This window comes from Triticum aestivum, chromosome 2B (assembly GCF_018294505.1).
Source record: "Triticum aestivum cultivar Chinese Spring chromosome 2B, IWGSC CS RefSeq v2.1, whole genome shotgun sequence".
NCBI lineage: Eukaryota > Viridiplantae > Streptophyta > Magnoliopsida > Poales > Poaceae > Triticum > Triticum aestivum.
Window position 1 is genome coordinate 69,017,860 of NC_057798.1, and position 10,043 is coordinate 69,027,902.

The 10,043-nt window shown below is 46.6% G+C and overlaps 1 pseudogene; it reads right to left on the reverse strand.

Annotated features, from left to right (window-relative positions):
• Positions 1–295: 295 nt before the first annotated feature.
• On the reverse strand, positions 296–1,080 carry LOC123040496 (uncharacterized; annotated as a pseudogene).
• Between the last annotated feature and the right edge of the window lie 8,963 nt (positions 1,081–10,043).

A 10,043-nucleotide genomic window follows, 5' to 3' on the forward strand; every position in this document is an offset into this window, starting at 1 on the left:
AAAAAAGAATATCAAATCGCTATCCGTTTTCTAGTTACAGGCGGTGTTCAAACAGAGCACCAGGTCTCCAGCCTTCAGCTTTCATTGCACCGTACCTGTCCATGATGAAATGGAAGGATGAGGACCTGCTGCTGCAGCGCACATTCTCGGCGTAGAAGAGCTAAGGCTGCTATTGAGATTTACAACATGGCTTGAATCATGTGCGGTCATACACAAGTTGATGTACAGAGTTTGTGAGGGTCTTCTATCAGATGACGAAATCTTACAATGTGCATAAGTACAATGTAGGATGCTTTCAGACATTGTAATTCACAGAGAGGTGATGAGGTAGCCACCCTGGTGCAATGCCCTTTGAAGATCTGACAGCAACCTGCGGAACTCATTCATGATCGGGTAGATGGCGAGCCTGCAGTGGCTTTTTGCTGAGTGCCGAAACGAGTTCATCAACAACCTCAGAAGGCCTCTGATGTCGTCTTCATATTCATCGTCCTCGTAGTTCAGTGTATCACGAAGAAACGAACATGACAGGCCTCGAGCTTTCCATCCCCTGTAATGTCCCAAGAAGTTCAGAAGATCTTCTCCACCAGTGGTATCCTTGACTTTCCAGAATAACTGAAACAGGGAGACAAAGTTTCCATATCCTTGATAAGGCTCCATCAGGTCAATATGACTGCAGAGCAGGCTGCCATCACACGCGTTCACTCCCTGGGAGATGATCTTTAGCCACTCGGTCAGATCAACTGGTAGTATCTGCCCAAGAAACACCTCCTTAGTAACCATATGAACAAATTGGCGGTAGTCAAGGTCCCCGACAGCCTCACTATACTCCACTAGTGCACCCTCAGCAAGCCCCTACAACTTGACAGAGTCATCTCGGTAGATGTGGAATTTCCTCGAGGAAAACTGGCCAGCAAGAGCAATTTTTTCATCATGAAGCCTGACAACTTTGTTAAATGAATGCATCAAGATCACTCTACTCCGAAGCTTTGATAACTTCAGAGTAGTCGGTATCATTATGTCAGATCCTTCTTCGCAGCTCAGGACACCTTTACATCCAGGAAGCTCGCATTACTCATGCATAACCTCAAAGCATAATCATACAATGTCTGTGTGCCTTTGATCCGTGACAACTTTGTAAAATGAAAACCTCCGTCGTCTGCCCTTTGCAGCTCCTCCGCCGGTTGTAGCTCCCGGTGAGCTTCCTCCTTCGTCCTCGAGTGTTGGATAGAGAAAAGTAGAATGCTGCACCCTTGTAGAACTTCTACAGGAAACCGTGATCACAATCTGCAGATACCAAACAACGATGTAAAGTTAGTTCTTTTGCATTTAGAAAAACAAAGCAGTACCTTCTACAGTACCCCCATTTCAAATTTAATTGCATGTGCGGACGTTCTTGTAGCATCTCTTATTTCAGTTCATGGAAAGCATCCACTACATTTTTTCTATTTCTTTTACGATGCATATAGTTCCTGGAGTAATAACTAAATCGAATCCTAATTGATATAGGATCAGTAAGAAACTGAAGTAGATCACAGTGATGAAAGGGTACCAAATCTTGGCATGAAATTTTTATCCGAAGAGGAAGCCTATTTATTTTATAACAACTATGCTAAAACTATCGGTTTTAGCATCAGGAAGAAGCAGTGACCATAAAGTGACAAACTCTTCTTTTTTTTCAAAAAGGAGGTTAAACCCCCGGCCACTGCATCAATCGATGCATGCAGTCATCTTTATTAATTATTCCATGAGGATCTGACAAGAACATACATCAAGCCACATGAAGCCATCACTCACACCTACAAACTGGATAATATGGAGTGCTCTCACTCCTATCTATAGCCGACGTCGTCGCCGATCCATCCATCTAACGTATCGGAACAAACAACCGGTGCAGCAGACCTAAAGCGTACACCACGTGCACACGTTTTATAAGCCGCCATCATCATTGAACCGTTGTCCCATCTTCCGGAGAGAGATCCGCATCATTCTTGCCAGTCCGGCCATCCGTCGACGCCACCACCACGACCAGCGACTCCATCACTCTGCACTCGTCCATCCCGACGCGGACACTCTAGAAGATCTGTCGTGCGTAGCACTTGCCGCCTAGGCATGACATAGCGTAGCACCTTCGGCCAAGCATGACTTGACATCTCTTACCAGGCGCATCTGACGCGGTTAGAACGCCGCTCCTCCTGCCAACGTCCACAGCATTGCCGCTGCTGGACCTTCACCCATAGCAACTCTTCCCCAAATGCCCAAGCCTCCCAAGACGGCGCCTCCATGGAGGTTATGACGCGAAGGGTGCCGCCGCCGTCCAATCCAAGACGGATTTTGGACTTTCATCCGGGAAGGGGTTGGAGGTGGATAGGAGGGACCTCGGCTTCGCCTTCAAGAACGGTAACGACGTCGAAGTCGTCGCCGATGCCGGGCCTAGCTAGCCGACCAAAGTTTCCTCCGGTCCTCATCCTGTACCACCAATCTCCATCTGCTCTGGATCTGGCAGAAGCCAAGACATGAAAACTCCAGAGAGGGAGGCACCATAAGGCTCAACACCTCCGGCATAAATCCATCCAGGCGCTGAATCAATGAAGATCCAACTTGGTCAGTGTTGAAAGCCACCATCCTGTGCTAGCCGACGGTGTTCAGGCACCGGATCACAAAAGGATCTGACCCGAAACTGACGACGCACGCGACTACCAAATCCAGCGGCCGCACCATGCTGCGAACACGAACCCCAGCAACTGATGCGCTACGCACGTCGCGGCCAGGATCAATATACAGAGCCGCCGCACCCCGCGCAAGTCCGGTGGCTCCTCTTGAACGGTCGTCCTGCGCCAGCCTATTCGCGCGAACAGGAAGGTAGCCCCGCCGCCGCCCCTGCCAACCAAGCTTCGCCCGACGGTGCTGCTGGCGGCACCGAGGGTGAAGGAGAGGCGGGGGAGTACGGGCGCCGACGGCTAGGGTTTCCCCCTAGTCGCCCGCGGGGGCGACACAAGGGGGTATGAGGGGGTCTTTTATGATTTTTCTTAAAATTGGGGGAGAATTTCACTTCTCCGGCCTCTGCACCAACTAAGGATGTATACGACCTTTTAAGTATGAGTACTAGGATTTTTAATCTCGGTTACGCACCAAGCCTAGTCCTCAATAAATGCGTGAGTACCAGGAAAACTTGGTCCTCTTCTACAATGCAGCAACGAACATTTACATGCTCTCATCAAGGTATGGATTATTTTTAATTTGTTTTAGTTCTGATCACTTATTTATGCTCTATGACAATTACTGCAACTTATAGGCCATCGCCAGGAAGATAAAAGAGAGGACACATTCAATTACAGTAGGCCCAATACTTGAGATCACAGAGAAATGTGATAGAAGCACATATAGAATATGCAGACACTACTAGGGAAAAGGCTAGCAGTAGCGCCAATTTTAGGTATATCAGTAGCGCGGGGTGGCGCGCTACTGATACGGCGCTACAGCTAAAGTGTATCAGTAGCGTGTGCTTATCCGTGCTACTGCTATAGCTGCTTAGTAGTAGCGCTTTTGGTATAGAGCGCTACTGATAGTTACTAGCAGCGCACCTTCCTACCCGCGCTACTACTATTGTTGCATATTTCTTTTTTGTTTTATGTCGTATTCATACGCCATTATACAAGTTTTCATACAGTAGCAATTAGAGATTGTTTTTACATCACAATGAGTTATTACATCATTGGGTGAAAGAATCGTGGATTAGTTTCAAGTGCATGGATGGATCCATGTGTTGGGGAACGTTGCAGAAAATAAAAATTTTCCTACGGTTTCACCAAGATCCATCTATGAGTTCATCTAAGCAACGAGTGATAGGAGAGAGATTGCATCTACATACCACTTGTAGATCGCGTGCGGAAGCGTTCAAGAGAACGGGGATGATGGAGTCGTACTCACCGTGATCCAAATCACCGATGACCAAGTGCCGAACGGACAGCACCTCCGCGTTCAACACACGTACGGAGCGGATGACGTCTCCTCCTTCTTGATCCAGCAAGGGGGAAGGAGAGGTTGAGGAAGAAGGCTCCAGCAGCAGCACGACGGCATTATGATGGTGGAGAGGCAGTACTCCGACAGGGCTTCGCCAAGCACTTAACGGAGGAGGAGAGGTGTTAGGGAGGGGAGGGGCTGCACCTTGGATGTGGTGTGCAGCCCTCCCCTCGCCCCTCTATTTATAGGGGAAGGAGGAAGGGGGCCGGCCCCCTTTAGATGAGATCTAGAGGGGGGGCGGCGGCCAAGGAAGGGGGCTTGCCCCCCAAGCAAGGGGGGCGCCCCCACTAGGGTTTCCCCCCCAACCCTAGGCGCATGGGCACAAGGGGGGGGGGGGGCCCAGCCCTCCAGGGGCTGGTTCCCTGCCCCCTACGGCCCATGAGGCCCTCCGAGAGGGGTGGCCCCTCCCGGTGGACCCTCGGAACCCCTCCGGTGGCCCCGGTACAATACCGATATGCCCCCGAAACTTTCCGGTGACCGTATGACAACTTTCCATATATAAATCTTTACCTCCGGACCATTCCGGAACTCCTCGTGACGTCCGGGATCTCATCCGGGACTCCGAACAACATTCGGTAATCACATACAAGTCTTCCTAATAACCCTAGCGTCATCGAACCTTAAGTGTGTAGACCCTACGGGTTCGGGAGACATGCAGACATGACCGAGACGGCTCTCCGGTCAATAACCAACAGCGGGATCTGGATACCCATGTTGGCTCCCACATGCTCCTCGATGATCTCATCGGATGAACCACGATGTCGAGGATTCAATCAACCCCGCATACAATTCCCTTTGTCAGACGGTATGTTACTTGCCCGAGATTCGATCGTCGGTATCGCAATACCTTGTTCAATCTCGTTGCCTACAAGTCACTTTACTCGTACCGTAATGCATGATCCCGTGACCAGACACTTGGTCACTTTGAGCTCATTATGATGATGCACTACCGAGTGGGCCCAGCGATACCTCTCCGTAATACGGAGTGACAAATCCCAGTCTCGATCCGTGTCAACCCAACAGACACTTTCAGAGATACCTGTAGTGCACCTTTATAGTCACCCAGTTACGTTGTGATGTTTGGTACACCCAAAGCACTCCTACGGTATCCGGGAGTTACACGATCTCATGGTCTAAGGAAAAGATACTTGATATTGGAAAAGCTCTAGCAAAACGAACTACATGATCTTGTGCTATGCTTAGGATTGGGTCTTGTCCATCACATCATTCTCCTAATGATGTGATCCCGTTGTCAACGACATCTAATGTCCATAGTCAGGAAACCATGACTATCCGTTGACCAACGAGCTAGTCAACTAGAGGCTTTCTAGGGACGTATTGTGGTCTATGTACTCACACGTGTATTACGATTTCCGGATAATACAATTATAGCATGAATAAAAGACAATTATCATGAACAAGGAAATATAATAATAATCCTTTTATTATTGCCTCTAGGGCATATTTCCAACAGTCTCCCACTTGCACTAGAGTCAATAATCTAGTTACATTGTGATGAATCGAACACCCATAGAGTTCTGGTGTTGATCATGTTTTGCTCGCGGAAGAGGTTTAGTCAACGGATCTGCGACATTCAGATCCGTATGTACTTTGCAAATATCTATGTTTCCATCTTGAACATTTTCATGGATGGAGTTGAAACGATGCTTGATGTGCCTGGTCTTCTTGTGAAACCTGGGCTCCTTGGCAAGGGCAATAGCTCCAGTGTTGTCACAGAAGAGTTTGATCGGCCCCGACGCATTGGGTATGACTCCTAGGTCAGTGATGAACTCCTTCACCCAGATTGCTTCATGTGCTGCCTCCGAGGCTGCCATGTACTCCGCTTTACATGTAGATCCCGCCACGACGCTCTGCTTGCAGCTGCACCAGCTTACTGCCCGACCATTCAACATATACACGTATCCGGTTTGTGACTTAGAGTCATCCAGATCTGTGTCGAAGCTAGCGTCGACGTAACCCTTTACGACGAGCTCTTCGTCACCTCCATAAACGAGAAACATGTCCTTTGTCCTTTTCAGGTACTTCAGGATATTCTTGACCGTTGTCCAGTGTTCCTTGCCGGGATTACTTTGGTACCTTCCTACCAAACTTACGGCAAGGTTTACATCAGGTCTGGTACACAGCATGGCATACATAATAGATCCTATGGCTGAGGCATAGGGGATGACACTCATCTCTTCTTTATCTTTTGCCGTGGTCGGGCATTGAGCCGAGCTCAATCTCACAGCTTGCAATACAGGCAAGAACCCCTTCTTCGACTGATCCATTTTGAACTTCTTCAAAATCTTATCAAGGTATGTGCTTTGTGAAAGACCTATGAGGCGTCTTGATCTATCCCTATAGATTTTGATGCCTAATATGTAAGCAGCTTCTCCAAGGTCCTTCATTGAAAAACACTTATTCAAGTAGGCCTTAATGCTGTCCAAGAATTCTATATCATTTCCCATCAAAAGTATGTCATCTACATATAATATGAGAAATGCTACAGAGCTCCCACTCACTTTCTTGTAAACGCAGGCTTCTCCATAAGTCTGCATAAACCCAAACGCTTTGATCATCTCATCAAAGCGAATGTTCCAACTCCGAGATGCTTGCACCAGCCCATAAATGGATCGCTGGAGCTTGCATACTTTGTTAGCATTCTTAGGATCGACAAAACCTTCCAGCTGCATCATATACAACTCTTCCTTAAGATAACCGTTAAGGAATGCCGTTTTGACGTCCATCTGCCATATCTCATAATCATAGTATGCGGCAATTGCTAACATGATTCTGACGGACTTAAGCTTCACTACGGGAGAGAAAGTCTCATCGTAGTCAATCCCTTGAACTTGCCGATAACCCTTAGCGACAAGTCGAGCTTTATAGATGGTGACATTACCATCCGCGTCCGTCTTCTTCTTAAAGATCCATTTGTTTTCTATCGCTCGCCGATCATCGGCAAGTCAGTCAAAGTCCATACTTTGTTTTCATACATGGATTCTATCTCGGATTGCATGGCTTCTAGCCATTTGTTGGAATCTGGGCCCGCCATCGCTTCTTCATAGTTCGAAGGTTCACCGTTGTCTAACAACATGATTTCCAGGACAGGGTTGCCATACCACTCTGGTGTGGAACGTGTCCTTGTGGACCTATGAGATTTAGTAGCAACTTGATCCGAAGTACCTTGATCATCATCATTAATTTCCTCTCCAGTCAGTGTAGGCACCACAGGAACATTTTCCTGAGCTGCACTACTTTCCGGTTCAAGAGGTAGCACTTCATCGAGTTCTACTTTTCTCCCACTTATTCCTTTCGAGAGAAACTCTTTTTCCAGAAAGGATCCGTTCTTGGCAACAAAGATCTTGCCTTCGGATCTAAGGTAGAAGGTATACCCAATGGTTTCCTTAGGGTATCCTATGAAGACGCATTTTTCCGACTTGGGTTCGAGCTTTTCAGGTTGAAGTTTCTTGACATAAGCATCGCATCCCCAAACTTTTAGAAACGACGGCTTAGCTTTCTTCCCAAATCATAATTCATACGGTGTCATCTCAACGGATTTAGACGGTGCCCTATTTAAAGTGAATGTAGCTGTCTCTAGAGCGTATCCCCAAAATGATAGCGGTAAATCGGTAAGAGACATCATAGATCGCACCATATCCAATAGAGTGCGATTACGATGTTCGGACACACCGTTACGCTGAGGTGTTCCAGGCGGCGTGAGTTGTGAAATGATTCCACATTTTCTTAAGTGTGTACCAAATTCATGACTTAAATATTCTCCTCCACGATCCGATCGTAAGAATTTTATCTTTCAGTCACGTTGATTCTCTACTTCATTCTGAAATTCCTTGAACTTTTCAAAGGTCTCAGACTTGTGTTTCATCAAGTAGACATACCCATATCTACTTAAGTCATCAGTGAGAGTGAGAACATAATGATATCCTCCGCGAGCCTCAACGCTCATTGGACCACACACATCAGTATGTATGATTTCCAATAAGTTGGTTGCTCGCTCCATTGTTTCGGAGAACGCAGTCTTGGTCATTTTGCCCATGAGGCATGGTTCGCATGTGTCAAATGATTCATAATCGAGAGACTCTAAAAGAGCTTCTTCATGCGCTTGACACCAATGTGACCAAGGCGGCAGTGCCACAAGTATGTGGGACTATCGTTATCAACTTTACATCTTTTGGTATTCACACTATGAATATGTGTAACATTATGTTCGAGATTCATTAAGAATAAACCATTTACCATCGGGGCATGACCATAAAACATATCTCTCATATAAATAGAACAACCATTATTCTCGGATTTAAATGAGTAGCCATATCGCATCAAACGAGATCCAGATACAATGTTCATGCTCAAACTTGGCACTAAATAACAATTATTGAGGTTTCAAACTAATCCCGTAGGTAAATGTAGAGGTAGCGTGCCGACGGTGATCACATCGACCTTGGAACCATTCCCGACGCACATCGTCACCTCGTCCTTCGCCAGTATCCGCTTATTCCGCAGCTCCTGCCGTGAGTTACAAATATGAGCAACGGCACCGGTATCAAATACCCAGGAGTTACTACGAGTGATGGTAAGGTACACATCAATTACATGTATATCAAATATACCTTTAGTGTTGCCGGCCTTCTTGTCCGCTAAGTATTTGGGGCAGTTCCACTTCCAGTGACCCTTCCCTTTGCAATAAAAGCACTCAGTCTCAGGCTTGGGTCCATTCTTTGACTTCTTCCCGGTAACTGGCTTACCGGGCGCGGCAACATCTTTGCCGTCCTTCTTGAAGTTCTTCTTACCCTTGCCCTTCTTGAACTTAGTGGTCTTATTGACCATCAACACTTGATGTTCTTTCTTGATTTCAACCTCTGCTGACTTCAGCATTGAAAATACTTCAGGAATGGTCTTCACCATCCCCTGCATATTGTAGTTCAACACAAAGCTCTTGTAGTTCGGTGGGAGTGACTGAAGGATTCTGTCAATGACCGCCTCATCCGGGAGGTTGATCTCCAGCTGGTACAGGCGGTTATGCAACCCAGACATTTTGAGTATGTGCTCACTGACAGAACTATTTTCCTCCATCTTACAACTAGAACTTGTCGGAGACTTCATATCTCTCGACCCGGGCATGAGCTTGAAAAACCATTTTCAGCTCCTCGAACATCTCATATGCTCCGTGTCGCTCAAAACGCTTTTGGATCCCCGGTTCTAAGCTGTAAAGCATGCCGCACTGAACGAGGGGGTAATCATCAGCACATGACTGCCAAGCGTTCATAACGTCTTGGTTCTCTGGGATGGGTGCTTCACCTAGCGGTGCTTCTAGGACATAATCTTTCTTGGCTGCTATGAGGATGATCCTCAAGTTCCGGACCCAGTCTGAATAGTTGCTGCCATCATCTTTCAGCTTGGTTTTCTCTAGGAACGCATTGAAGTTCATGTTGACATGAGCGTTGGCCATTTGATCTACAAGACATATTTTGCAATGATTTTAGACTAAGTTCATGATAACTAAGTTCATCTAATCAAATTATTTAATGAACTCCCACTCAGATTGACATCCCTCTAGTTATCTAAAGTGTTACACAATCCGAGTCGACTAGGCCGTGTCCGATCATCACGTGAGACGGACTAGTCATCATCGGTGAACATCTCTATATTGATCATATCTTCCATACGACTCATGTTCGACCTTTCGGTCTCTGTGTTCCGAGGCCATGTCTGTACATGCTAGGCTCGTCAAGTTAACCCTAAGTGTTTTGCATGTGTAAAACTGTCTTACACCCGTTGTATGTGAACGTAAGGATCTATCACACCCGATCATCATGTGGTGCTTCGAAACGATGAACTTTAGCAACAGCACACAGTTAGGGGGAACACTTTCTTGAAATTATTATAAGGGATCATCTTATTTACTACCGTCGTTCTAAGTAAACAAGATGCATAAACATAATAAACATCACATGCAATTATATAATAGTGACATGCTATGGCCAATATCATATAGCTCCTTT